General features: G+C 59.2%; 1 protein-coding gene across 43 annotated transcripts in view; it reads right to left on the bottom strand.

Annotated features, from left to right (window-relative positions):
- Window positions 1–12,861, bottom strand: part of AHDC1 (AT-hook DNA binding motif containing 1) — a 69,815-nt gene extending 56,954 nt beyond the window's left edge. For 6 of the 43 annotated variants that reach the window (XM_035308353.3, XM_035308349.3, XM_078330878.1 and 3 more), the window contains exons 1-2: window positions 12,836–12,861; window positions 12,071–12,168 (exon numbers count right to left, since the gene is read on the bottom strand). The gene's annotated coding sequence lies outside the window, so the exon portion shown is untranslated. The other 37 variants (XM_078330873.1, XM_078330857.1, XM_078330863.1 and 34 more) reach the window with 13 other exon arrangements.
- Between the last annotated feature and the right edge of the window lie 1,301 nt (window positions 12,862–14,162).

Genomic DNA, 14,162 nt, shown 5'->3' on the forward strand with positions numbered 1-14,162 from the left:
TGGGTGGGGCCCAGGAGGAGGTAGCCTCCCAGTTCTGGCACCACACCCAGCCCTACCCTTTCAAGAACCCAGGAGACCGGGATCCCATGGGGGCCCTACAGCTCACAGGGTGTGTGACCTTAGGTGGTGACTGCTCCTCTCTGGGCCTCAGCCTCCCCACTGCACAATGCAGGAAGTGGCTCAGATATCCCAGGTAACCCCCTTTGGGCTCAGCCCCCCTTAGCATTAAGCCCTGCCCTCTCTCCAGAATGTGACCCAGATGGGGTAAGGTCACAGCAGCTACCTGGAGGAGTCCTCAAAGCCACCTGAGTCAGAGCTGAAGAGTTTAAGGTGATCGCCCCTCCACTATATGCCCACTTGCCAGTCCCTGAGAGAGGGTCTGGAGTCTGCACCAAGACCTGAGTTTTACTGGTGGGGTGGTTAAGAGCACATGCTCTAGGGACAGAAAGACCTGGATTAATGTCCTAGCTGCACCGGTAACTTGTTGTATTAAGTCCTGAGCCTTTTGTCAGCCTCGGATTCCCCATCTGTAAAATGGGGCAATAGTGTCTCCCTGCTAGGACTATTGAGTTGAAATGAGAAAATGCATGGGAAGGCCTTGGCTCGGTGCCTGTCACATAAGCGCTTGAACAATGGTAGCTATCATCATCGTGGTTAGTATTAACATAAATCCAGTGGCCAGGGAGAGGGGAAAAGAGGGATCCCTGACCTGGCTGGAGGGTGACGCCAGCTTTATCCTTGAGCCGGGTCAGGAACCCCGGGGTCTCAGCCTAGGAGGGCCAGCCCAAGTCCTCGAAGCCCCCCAGCTGTCTCCCCTATTCGTTAAAGGCCTCTCATTAGTGAGCCTGGGCACCTGCCCCTCCACGCGTAATAAGCCTCATTAGTATCTTAGCCCCAAGCTCTGAGCCCAGAGTCTATGTGTGTGCACACGCATGAGGGTAGGGGCTGCAACAGACCACCAGCCAGGAGACAGCATCCTCGCCAACCACACCCCCTGCCTGTCATCCGCAGAGCCCGTCACCACCCAGCTTGTCACCTGCCTGCCTCGCACCCGCACCACCTGTCACCCACCCAGCTCATCACCCACCCAGCCCATCACCTGCACCACCTGTCACCCACCCAGCTTGTCATCGGAGCCGCCTGACAGACATCTGGGTGGGGGACAGGAGATGGGGAGGAGAAGACCACAGGGGTGCGGATCTGGGGGCCCCAGAGACCCTGTGGGACCCCCACTTCAGCTCGGCATCCTGCAGCATCGCCATGGCAACCTCTCAAGCCGCAACCACTTTCCCAAACATCCCCCGCCCTCCCCCCCCAAGCCCTGCTCTTAGCTGAGCTGAGGCTGAGAAGAGCCTGAGTGACAGGAGAATGAGGCAGGAAGGAGGGGACTTCTCAGCTGGCTGGCCTTGACCACTCTTCCGCCCCTCCGGACTCGGTTACTCCATCTGCAGAATGGAGGGGCCGGAACGGAGGAGGCCCCTGTAGACAGGCCATCTCTCTCCGGCCTGGATTGGCTGAGCCAGCTGCCAGTTAACCTGTGAGGGCTGGGGGTGGGACGAAAGGACTGGGGTTTCTGGGTTCTTCCACACTACCTCGGGCCCAGCTCAGAGAGGCCAGGCCCCTGGGGCAAGCTCACACAGCAGACGAAGAGGCACAGGCTGGACAGGAGAGGGGTTCTGCCAAAGGACTGCCAGCTGGAGGCGCCACATTGGGTGACCCAAGGTGACCAGGGGCAGAGTTGGCCCCACCTCCAAGCTGCATTATTTATAAAACCCAGAGCAAGGAGCTGAGCAACAGCTGCGGTGCTGCCCCTCCAGGGCGCACAGGTCTCGGTGGAACAGCGAAGACAAGGTGCCTCCTCAGGGAAGGCCCCTAGGGTCCTGGGCTCCCTCCAGGGCTGGCTGGGGCAGGGGCTGAGGTGGGGAAGGGGGAGCAGCTTCATCCCTCCCCTCCCCCTCCACTCCTCCAGGCAGGCAACGATAGGATTACTTCTGCATGACTGCCCACTCCACAGGGTTCCAGAGACCCTCCTGCCTGCAGCAATCTTTAAAATTCCTCCAGCCCAACCTCTCTCCCTGCAGTGAATGCTCCAGAGTCTACCGCAGTGTGTCCACTGCTGTTGCCGCCACCACTACTACCCCCAGACAGGCTGGGACCCAGGTCCTGGTGCCTACGGGCAAAGATGGACCCATCCTCGGGGTGCAGCCCTGTGTCCCTCAGAACCCTCTAAGGCCCAGGCCCTGGCCCATTCCCTCTGGCCCTTGGTGTTGCCTTGGTCCCACAGCCACGATTCCAGCTGGGGTCAGCTGTGCCAAGGTGGCCGGGCATGTATGTGCAAACACCCTAGGTGGGTCTTGGCATGCCTGCCCATGGGCTTTGCTCAGAACTGGCTGCCCCACCTCTGCTCTGACCCCGTCCCTATCTCACCAATCCCTGCTTCCCCCAAGGGTGGGCAGACAGCTGGGCTAAGCCAGTGCCTGTGGCTCCCCAGGGCACAAGAGGCAGGCAGGAATCGATTCACTGAATTTTTTAAGGCCCTAATGGAGCCTGCATCCCAGGACCTGCTGGACTGGGATACAGGCAATGTCTCGGGGACCCTTCCCATAGCACCGCAGTTGCTTCCTTTTCAGTGGGGCCCTTCTGTGAGCTTTTCCTTAGCAAGAGAGGAGGCACGAGGGACCCCTGGGAAAGAGGAGGGATTGGGGGGCTGTGAGCAATACCCAGAGCCCCCATCTCCCCAGCCCTAATGCAGGCAGAAGCAGCTCAGCCTCTAAATCACTCCCCTCATGCTGCCCTCTGAGGCGGATTCTGTGCATCTGTAATTAGGGGGTGGAACAGATGGTGGAGATTCCGTTTAAAATCATGCATCTAGTAAAGTAACCTTCACTGTCGGAACTGACTCCCAGGGAGACCAAGCCCCGCAGCCTGGATCGGGGGTGGGGGGGAGTGTGTCAATCCAGCACCTTCCCCATCCCTCTCCTTGAAGCCCCAGGCCCCATGTCCCTCTCAGGTGAGCCAAGGAGTTGAGGAGGGCAGTGATTTGGCAAGCACTTGAAAAACTGTAGGCTGGGGGCAAATCCCCCTGCCTACTCACCCCCCAAAAATACATGCCAGAGCCAGGGTAGAGCTGGTACTGAGGGTTCCTGGCTGAGAGACCAGAGTGATCAGGTGCCAAGGGGCTCTGCCCCCAGTCCAAAGGGGCCCCAAACCTTCAAGCCCAGGCCAGGGTACCCAGAGCACAGGGTCTTGGGTGGGGCAGCTTTGAACCAGATGTCCAGCCTCACTGTCCAGGAATGAAAGGCCTGGGGCGGTGAAGGGGTGGAGATGCCTCACCAGGCAGAGGAGGCTCTGGGAAAAGGGGGAGGCCTGGGCATCAGAGAGAGAGCACACAAGAGTGAGCAATGTGTGTGACAGGCTGAGGCTGTCTAGGGGAACAAGGTGGGGGAGAGGGTGTGCTGGAATGTGCAAATGGTGGGAGTGAGGGCTGCAGAAGAATTAGGCGGGGCATGTGACAGGGTGCCGTGGGGTGCAGGTGGAGCACAGAATGGGTGCAGGGTTGTGACTTGCTGAGGCTGTGTGTCTTTGTGTATAAGTGTGGTGTCAGGGTGTTTGGACGGGTGTAGGGGTGTCCCTGGGCCCTTAGGTGGCTAAGGCGATACCAGGGCTGAGACTGTCTGGGGAGTGGAGGGGCCGGACCATAAGGACTGCCTGTCAAGGAGGTGCTGGGATCCGGGGGGCAGTGTGCACGTGTGCCTGCGCAAGCTTCAGGAGGTATTAGAAGCTTTGGGTCTGATCTGTTTGGAGATATACTAGAACCAAAGCCATGCCTCTGTGTGTTTGAGGCGAATATTGTGGCTACAGAGGGTGTTCTTGTTTGAGTGGGTATTAGAAGCAGTGAGTGTATGTGTGTTACAGGGGGAGGTTGTATGTTAGGAAAGGTACAGGGGACGATGCCAGCATTTGGGGAGGTGCTGAGCTATAGCTGGGAGAAATGCTGGGGCTGTGGGCAGAGCATGTGTGTCTAGGGTGGTGTCAGGACTGAGGGCCTGAGTCTGTGGGAAGGTAGCAGGGCTGTAGCTGGGTTCTGGGTGTATCTGGCAAAGTACCGTGGTTAGATAGGGGGTTGATATGCTGAGGGTGCAGTAGCTTTGTGTGTGTGTGTGTGTGTGTGTGTGTTGGAGTGTTTAGGGATGTATTGAGAGGTCATGAAAATCTGGGTTTTGGTGAAGTACTTGGGCTGTAAACAGTGCCTGGAAAGAGGCTGTGGCTTGTGGAAGATGCATGCGGTTTGGGGAGGCGCTGGGGAGTGTCTCTGGAAAGGTTACTGGGACTTTAACTGGGTACCTGCAAGGGTCTGGGGAAGCGTTAGAGACCTAAGGTCCCGCTGTATGTGGGAAGGGAAGAATGGGCCTCTGATCTCAGGAATGTGCTAGGGGCTATCATTCATGCCTGGGGAGGTGTGAGGGCGGTGCCCATGCTCCTGGTGTCTGGGGAGGTGCTGCAGGTGTGTGGGTAAGCATGTGGTGGTTGTGTGTTCGGGGTGTGTTGGGGGTAGCTGGATGTCAGGGGGTGTCTGTATGTAGAGTAGCTGTGTGTTTGTGGAAGTGTGTGGGCTGGGTGTTGTAGGTGGAGCAGTTGTGTTTTAGAGGTGTTGGAGCTGTGAGTACGTATGTGAGGGGCAGTTGTCTATTTCGAAGGTGTTGAGAGCTGTAATTGAGTCCCTGTGCCTCAGAGATGTGATGGGGCTGCAGGGTGTGTGTGTGTGTTGTGGGGAATGCCCCTCTGGGAAAAGGAAGGACAGAATCCTGGCCTTTGCTCCAGGGCCTAACTGGGGGCTACCTGCTAGAACCCCTATGCTACGGGGTGCCTGTGCGGGGGTGTGGAGACAGGCAGTCCATCTGTCTCCGCCTGTGCCCAGGCCCAAGGAGCAAAGCTGCCTCCTCGCTCTCTGGGGGGCAGCAGCAGATCCAAGCCCACCCATCTGCCTTCAGATGGTCAAGGCAGAAGCCTCCCAAAGCTGCCTGGAGGGCATCGCTGTGTTTGAAGAGACATAGGCTGGGGGTGGGGTAACGGCACAGCGAACAGTCCTCACGGAAGCTCCTTTAAAAACCACTGACGCCAGGAGAGAGGAAGAGGGAGGACAAGGGCGGGTTATGTCTGTCCTTGTGCATCTGTGTGGGTCAGTGCCCAACTTCCAGGCCAGGGGCCCCTTCCCACATGCTTGTGCCGGATGTTCCTGTTCAGGTAGCACTCAGGCCTCGCTCCAACCCAGGCAAAGGCTCCCAGCCTCACACCTGTCCTACATCCTCCTATCTGTACAGTCCCTACACTCACACATAAACACCTTCCCACATGCCTGCCTGCCACTGCACCCTCACACATGCAGTTTGCCCCATGCCCTTAGACCTTTGTATATGTACCATCACACATATCCCACCTGGCAAAACCCATGCAGTTACACACACCCATCTTACACACACACTTATCACATAAACATGCATCCACACACTCTACACACCTTGGAGCTCCCTGGCACACCCGTATCCTGTCTCACATACGCTCAGTCTCTCACTCCATGATGACATTCGCCATCCCTTAGACCTGCACACGCAAGCACATGTTTCTACACACACGCCTCGCCACCTTTGCAACAGCTTTCCCACTACCCAACCCGCCAGGCATTTCTGTGTCCAGGCCAGGCCCAGAAGCTTCCCAGAAGAGCTCCCACCAACTGAGAGGGCCTTCTGCCTCCCCACCCTGCCAGCTGGGTCAGAGTACAGGTGCAGGCGGGTGGGGGGGAGGCTCTCTGTGTTCTGGTGTGACCCTGTATGTGTGAGGGTGTAACTCTGTGTGTATGTGTGATAACATGTCCTGAAACCCATGACAGGGCCTGTGAGTCGACATCTATATGGGTAAGGAAGCACAAGTGCGTGTTCACCAGCTATGTCTGTGAGATGCAGAATGAGTGTGAGGGTGAAGATTTACATGTCACAACTGTGTACGTGTGAGAGACAGGGAGAGAGAAACGCAGGGCCTGTGTAGACAGGTGTGACCATGGGGACTGCGTTTATACGAGGAACATCCCCTGGGTGAGTGGTGAGTGTGAGGGGGTGTTTCCCAAGACAGGAGAGGAGTCAGGGCTGCAGGCCTCTGAGCAGCCTGTCCCCCTACGAAAAGAGGAGCAGGGAGCAAGGGGCTCTGGGCGGTTTCTCTCTCTCTCTCTCTCTCTCTCTCTTGCTCTTTCTCCCTGACCTCTTTAGCAGCTGGAAACTGAGCCGAGGGTGGAAGGAATGGAGACTTGGCTGGCCTGGGGGTTTGGGGAGGGAAGAGGGAGAAAACACCTTCCAGATTCTCATCAAATCCCTGTTTGTGGTTTGTAGCCTCCAGTCTCCTCCCTCCCTCTTCCTCCCTCTCTCTCTCTCTGTCTGGGTTTCCCCCTTTCTTTATCTCTTCCTGTCTCTCAGCCTCCCCATCTCTCTCCTTCTCCATCTCAGTCACCCTGTCTCCTTTCTTGTCTCTAAGTCTCTGTCTTCCATTTTTCTGCCTCCTCCTCTCTCTGCCAGCACCTCTGTCTGTCCGTCTCTCCCTGTCCCAGTCCATCTGTCCGTCTCTCTCCGTCTGTCTGTGTGTGGGTGTCTCTGTCCATCTGTTCCACCACCCATCTGTCTGGCTGTCTGTGTTAGTCCTTCCAAGGGTGCCCACTCGCTCCCCAAGGCACCCTCCCCCAGGTCAGCAAGGCCTCTCCTGGCTCTGAGGGTGGGAGTGGGGGGTGCAGAGCTGCAGCTTCTGGAAGCTTCAGTAGCAGTTGGGCTGAACTGGGAGTTCGGGACCAGCCAGCTGCAGAAGCGACCCCTCCCCTGGGCTCCCAGGCCAAGGACCCCAGAGCAGAAAGAGGAGAGAAAACAGGGCCTCACTGCAGTTGAGCTTGTGTGTGTGGTGGAGGGGGGTGGGGGCAGGCAGGGCCTCACTTTACTCTCACTTCACCATTGCCCTCAGAGCCAGGCCCTGCAGGAGAGGGATCCTCATTGCCCCTCTTCCTCATCCCCTGGCCAATGGAAGAGATGCTGGGATCGAGGATCCAGGAGGGAGGGGCCAAGAGAGACCAGGCCTTGGGAAAGAAGGGGCTGGGAGCCAGGGCTTCCTGTCAGCTGGGCTGGAGTGGGGGCTCCTTCCCTCCTCCCTTCTAGGCAGTCCCTAGGGACCCCTCCTGCTCTGGTCCCAGGTTCAGGCATGAAGGGCTGTTCTCGCCAGCTCCACTGGGGACATTCCCACCTCCATCTACCCATAGGGACATGGGGTGATCACACTAGCGTCACTTCCACAAAAGTGGATGCTGGTTTTGGGCATGTGGTGACCCTGGCCCTGTCTAGGCACTGGCCATCCTGAACCTAGCACCTCACACACACACATACAGGGCATCCCAGTGCTCACCACCTGCACACCCGTCAACACTAGCACCTGCTGTCCTGACATGAACGCAGAGACCAGCACTCCCAGCACAAAGCCAGCAGCTTCAGACAGCATCCCTCAACATTCTTCCTGGCTACTCTGTCCCTGTCCCCCACTCCCTCTCCAAGAGCTCACATTCCAAATCCCACAATGAATGGGGAAACTGAGGCCCAAGTAGAAGGGATGGGAGGAGACCGTTGTCCTTCCTGAGACCCTGGGGTAGGATCACAAATGAGGAAAGAAGAAAGAGATGCTGCAGGGGCAGACTTTGATTCCTTCCTGACCTACCACGGGCAAAGTCCATATTGGCTGCACCCTCCACGCAGCCCTACCAGTGGGCCAGGGCCAGGGCCAGGGGCTGGCTCCCTCCCTTTCAAGCTCTCTTTGCCCCTGGCTGGGCCCCCTCCCTCTCCTCCCTTCTGAGCAGCCCTCCCTGCCCTCTCCCTCCCAGCTCTGGCTCTCTCATCCTCAGCTCTTGGAAGCCTGACTCACTGTTTCCCCTCCTTTCTCTCCTCCCTCCCTCTCTCTCCCGGCAGTAGCAGCGCCTCCCCCTCCCCTGGGGGGGGGCTCTGGCCACAAGGGTGCCTGCCTGCTTCTCTCCCCAGGCTCCAGCTCCCCTCTCCGTACCCAGGAGGCCCCCTGCAGCTGTTCCAATTCTCTAACTACAGTGAGGTGGAGTGCAAATAGCCCAGGTCCTAGGCTGGCCTTGCCAAAGGTATCTGTGACCCTAGGCAAGGGGTTCCTTTCCCTAGACTTGGCTTTCAAACAAGTGGGGGGCATCCAACTGGATGATGCTCCTAGCGTCTCTGGGACCCTAATGTTTCCCACTTTTATAACCTGGGTGTCTTTTGGCACAGAGCACCTGACGACCTGTAGGGTGCCATACCTGCCGCAGGCCACGCCCCCCCAGGTCCCAGGAAAAGCTCAGCTCTGTTCCAGGCATTTGGCGAGGGCAGAGGGTAGATGCTACCCTGGGGCTAGAAGCATTGGTTGAAAACCCTGGAATCCCTCTGTCTCCCCATTCTCCCTCCTCCTGTGAGAGTCTCTCTTTCCCTCTCTTCTACCTGTCCCCCTCCCTATTCCCAAACATCTGCTTGTCTCTCCTCCAAAAACAACCCCAGCATCTCATCTTGAGTGAGAGGCCCTCTGTGCTGCCTCCTCTCTGGCTACAGGGAGGGGAGTGGCATATTCCCAGGCCTTTTTGGTCCCGGCTTCCCTTTTTGGTCCCGGCTTCCACCTCCAGGGGCTGTAATCCTGGCTCTTCTTGCCTGTTCTCTCTCTCTCTCATCGCTGGCTTTGGTCTCCATCTTTCTCTCTCTTCACCATGCATGTGGCTGTGAGTCTTTCTCCTCCCCCTGCACCCGCCCCCTCTCCCCCTCCCTGGGGGGGCCCATATGCTGGCATTAGCAACAATGTTACCCTTGCTTCCTCCCATAAGTCCCCAGCTCCACTCCATCCTGGCTTCCGCCTCCCCCCTCTGTCCCAAGAGACCCAGGGGACCCAGAGACAGAGCTGGGCTCCATCCCATAACAGTGAGTCTGCTTGACCTCACCAAGCCAGACCAGAAGGGCCTGGGCATCTGGTACGCAGGCATGGCACCCTCTAGTCTTGGGTGGCTGGCATCAGACACAGAGCTCTGTGTTCTACAAACCAAAAAAAAAAAAAAAAAAAAAAAAAATGAAGTTGACCTGGGGGTGGGACAGAGAGGAGATGGGGGAAATGAGGGAGATCAGGTTTGCCTGGAGGAAGCCCCTGTCCAATGAGGAACAGAGCCATAGAGGAGGGAGTGGTTCAAAGTCAGTGCTCCAGGCTGATTGGCGAATAAGCAATGTCCCTCTGGGGCTCTGCCAGTCCAGAACAGCTCCCCCTACCCAAATGTCTTCTGCCAGGGACAGTCTGCCCTCAAGCCTCCAGCACAACCACAGCAACCAGGTGGACACCCCATCTTTTCATCTCCTTTTGAATCCAAGTCCAACCTCCCTACTGTACACCTCCACTTAGCTCAGCAGGGGGTTCCAGAAGCCTCCCAGCCAAGATCTAGGCACTTGTAGTGGGGGTAACAAAGCCCCCCAGCTCCCAAACCCCTTCCCCAAAGGCCCCATCAAGGGCTGGGGAGCAATACAAAATAACCCCAGAACGCTCATGCATGGAAACTGAGAAGCTACGCTGTCTATTCACAGCGCCTGAGGGTGGTAGGGGCTCCCTGTCCCCACGACCCTGTTCCAGACCCCCCAGCCCAGCAACAATAATAAACAGCAAGCCCTTTTTCTTTATGACACCAAATTTCTCCAAGCCCAACAGCTCCTTCCATCACTACCTCAGCCATAGATCACATTAAAAACTCACAGAGGGCAACTTAAACACATCACATTTGTTTCTCTCTATATTATTTCAAAAGTAACGGCATTAAAAATGGATTTTACTACAGAAAATAAATATCGGCACGTGGGCTGGGAGCCCAGGCGGAGGAGAGCGCCCACCAGGGGAATGCCCCTGAGGGCTTGGGCACAGTTTAGGCACTGACCAGACTAGAAAAGCCAGAATACACCTTGGGATGGTAGGGGGGGCTGGGATTCCTGGGGAAGGGGCAATGCCTGCCCACCTGGGCATCTGCCCCAAAGCCAGATGAAGGACAAGTCATTGGTTTGAGCTGGTGCCCACTGATCCCCCAAAGCTCATGCCCTCACTGTTCTTTGCAACCCCTGAAGAGTAGGAGCTCTGGGGCCAGAAGTTCACCAGTCTCTGGGGATTACTCCAACTATTGACACAGCAGGAGAAAAAAAATGAATTCAACTTACTATCCAGTTTGATTTTCCATTACTATAAAAATAAATATACATCTGCTCAAAGGAAGAAGATGGCAAGCAGCATGCATATGCCACCTGGGGGGTCCCCCGCAACCCAGCCTGCCGCCCCCCCACCACTTGAGGGACAGACTGGTAATCTTTCGCTTACAGCCCCAGCTCACACAGCCACACACACACCGGGCCACAGGGAACAGGAACAAGCCAACAATAGAAACACCCCAAATGCCCCTGGCAGGACTCTGCCCAGGCCTGGGCACATGCCCCCGCCCAGCCAGCGGCGACACCAGCAGCGGACGAAATGTGGCCACCCTGACCTGGAGGCAAAGCTTGTCCTCACACCCTGAGCTCTGCCCAGGGAGCTGGGGCCAAGTCCCGCCTGACACCAACTGGTCCGGCGGGAAACGCCTGCCCAGCCAGACAGGCACAGGGCCCCCAAGGGTCCCTCCTTGTGCTCAGGGACCAGGCTGGTGCAGTCCGGCCCTGCCTCCCAGGGTGACGCCTGGGCCCAAATTCAGCTGGCCCTGCCAGTCAGGCACTGGTACAGAACCGAGGGCACCAGGCTCAGCCCCTCCCAGCCCAGCCCCAGGGCCCCCAAGCTGAGAGGGAGGGAAGACTCCCCACCCCTCCACATCTGGCCCTGGCCCCCAGGGTCTGCGGTAGAGAATTCCCGCCCCCGCTTCTCTCTCTCCCTCCTCCCGCTCTGTGCCCGCTGCCCGCCTCAGGGACAGCCCCAGCTCCCGCCTCCGGCCAGCAAGGCCCACATCCTTCCTCCCTCAGCTGGCCCCTTAGCCTGGCAGGAGGCTGGGGGGTCAGGCTGCTGGGGAACCCCCCCAAGCTCCCATCAGTCCTCATCCCCAGCCCCCAAACTCTGGGTTGCTGTCCCTTTTCCTGTAGAACAGGAAACAAGGTTATTTCCTAGACTCAGAGCCAGCCCCCTGCCCCTCTGGCTCTGCCCGGGGACCCAGACCCAGCAGGGAAAGGCGCCCTCAACCAGCGAGCAGAGATTCAGCAATTCAACCCCAGCTCCCTGCCTAGGGGGCTGACAGCTGTCACTCAGCACCCCACCCCCTGGGGAAGAGGGGGCCGATTCAATCAGAGCCCCAGAGGAAACGCATTGATAGGCGATTATTTATTTATTTATGCAAAAGTGAGCCGACTTTGTTCGCCAGGTAACCCGGCACGCGGCCCAACCCCTCCAGCCCTAGCCACCCCCAAATCCCTCCTCCGCCCCACACCCCCTCTGGGTCATTAGGTCCCCGCCCCTCAACTCCCGGAGAGGCAGCGGATCCTAGGGATTTGGGGGTTGGAGGGGAGGGGTTCCTCCCTCCGCAGTCTCCCCTTTTCCCAGCGCGGATCCTAAAATCCAGCCTTGTTCTCCGCTCCCACGGTCCCCCCTTCATCCCCCCCCCCCCCACATTCTCAGCAAGCTGGAGAGCAAATTGCAGTTTTAAAACCAAAGGCGGAGGGAGGGGGAAGGAGGAGGGGGCGCGAGGCAGCGCTGGGCGCGCACCTCACCCCCGAGCCGGGGGAGCCGCGGGGCGGCCAGGAAACCCGAGAACCCCCCCACCCCGCCCCCCCTCCCCGTCCACCTCCCCCTCCCCCTTCCCGGCGCTGCCTGCCAGGCTTCGAGCCGAGCCCAGCCGAGCCGCGGGCCCCGGTGGAAACAAAGACCGATCGTACCGCGGGCACCGCAGCCACCGGGTCCAGTGGACCGGACCGGGGGACGCTGCCCCCCACCCCCGTGCGCTGCACAAAAGAGCCCGGCCGGCAGGTCCCCAGCGGGGGTCTGGCGCTGGGGAGGAGGCGCCACTCACCGGAGTGCTGGGCTGCCGGCTCCGTAGGTCCGAGCCAGGCGAGGGGTTTTGGGGGGCGTCTGTCTTCCGGCGGTGGCAGCGACACGGGCGCCCGGCTGCTGAGGAGAGGAGTCGTGGAGGAGCCCTGAGCTGCCCGCCGTCGCTGACAGCATGGCTCGCGCCTCGGCTCACATTCTCCGCCGCTAACTCCGCTGGACACGGCCCCCCGCTCCCGCGGCGCCCCCCCCACCTCGATCACTCCTTCGCTCTCTCTGCGCCCCCTCGCCCCCTCCCCGCGCACACACTCTCCCAGCCCTGGACACCCCCGCCCCCACCCCCCCCAATTGCAAACCTGGGAGGGAACGCGCCCCGCGTAGTCCTCCTGCTCCTCCTCCGCCCTCCTCCCTCCCGCTCTCTCTGGCTGTCTGTCTGTCTCTCAGGCTGTCTCTATTTCTCGCTCTCTGCCTTTCTCTGCTCTCCAAGCTGGGTGGGAAAAGGAAATGAGGACAGAAAGCAGACGCTGGCTTTGGGTGGTGGTAGCTGGATTCCCTCTCTCTCTCCCTCCCTCCCCCTCCTCCCCTCCCTCCTCCAGCCTTCTGCTCTCTCCGCTGCGAGCGGGCTGAGCGCAGCCTGGCGGGTGGCTCGCTGTGCCCGCCCGCCCGCCTGTCTGTCTGTCTGGTCCGCCTCGCTCGCTCCCTCCCTCCGTCTCTCGCCCTCGCCCTGCCTGCCTGCCTGCCTCTCTCCGTCTCCGCCGCCGCCGCCGCTGCCTCTGCGAGCTCGCCTTACCTTCGCCGCTCACCATCCGGAACCCCAGGGGGGAGCGCGCGCGCGGCACGCCGGGACTTGTAGTCCCCGCCCCGGCCGCTCCGCGCGCGGGAAGGGCGGGGCCGCGCGGGCTGCTCCGACGGCGCGGCCCGGAGCCCCGGGGACCCTGCGCCGGGGGCTCTTCTGGCTGGGGCGCGTCCTCGTTTACCAACTGGCGCCGATCCTCCCCAAGGATTAAGAATGGTCCCCGGGTTCCTAGTCTTCACCGGGGGACTCTGGATCGAGCGGAGGTTGCGGGTGGGAGTGAAGGGGCGGGGTCTGAGAGTGGGATGGGAGTGGAATAGGGAACCAGGGGATTAGCCAAAGGGTCTGCGACTTTCTGGGGCGTCCCAATTAAATGGGAGGGGTAGAGGACAGAGGAGAGGAACGGCTCTCTCATTCTGGGGACGTTCTCCTTTTCTGAAAAGGTTTCTCACTGAGACAAGCGCAAGTATTTCTGGCGGGAGGACTGCTGGAGGCGGGGGGGGTGGGGGAGCTGGGGAGACCCAGCGCCGCCTCCTCACTCAGTGACCCCTCCTCTCAAACTCCGAGCTCTGGGTTTCGCCCTTGCAACTCCCAGCTTTCCTGCAAGTCCAAGGGCGGCGAGGGCTCAGAAGTCTTGGAGAATCCAGATAGAACACACACACACCCTTTCCCGAATTCTGCTGAGCATTTGCGTTGTATCAGGAAGCAGGATTCAGATTGAACGGTGCTGACCTCCTGCCGCGGCCGGGGGTTGGGCTCAGCACTTTCACCTACCTCCTCTTCAGGTCACATCTGTTCTCCAGCTCCTAGCTCCGGGGGCCCCCTGCCTAGCCTATCCCACAGATGGGAATGTGCGCTGCTTGAGGGCCTGGTTTCCCCCGGGAGATGGCTGAACTGCAGCGGGAAAATCCTCCTATTGTCATTTCCATTTCAGAGATGGGGGCACCGAGGCCCAGGTTCTCCAGTTAGCAAGTGGCTGAGCCCCGCTGGGTTTGAACCAGGGTCTAACTCCAAAACCCACAAGCTTAACCCCTGGCTATGGCAAGGATTTGTGACTCCCTCCGTTTCTGTGACTGACCTTCCCTCCTGTGTCTGTGTGTCCTTTCTTGGCCCTTCAGCAATGTTAACTGAGGTATGCAGGGCTTGCAGAGGACACGGGGATGAATAATGCATAGTGGCTGTCGTGTCCTGTGTCCTAGGTGTCTACCAACGCTGGCCCTGCGGTGGTCCCACCTCATTGAACCACCTCATCTGTGTGTCTGACGTTCTACCCCCGGTGTCTGCTGGCTTTGTCTATCTTGCTCCAGGTCTGAAGTTCCTAGAG

Source organism: Callithrix jacchus, chromosome 7 (assembly GCF_049354715.1).
Source record: "Callithrix jacchus isolate 240 chromosome 7, calJac240_pri, whole genome shotgun sequence".
NCBI classification, from domain to species: domain Eukaryota; kingdom Metazoa; phylum Chordata; class Mammalia; order Primates; family Cebidae; genus Callithrix; species Callithrix jacchus.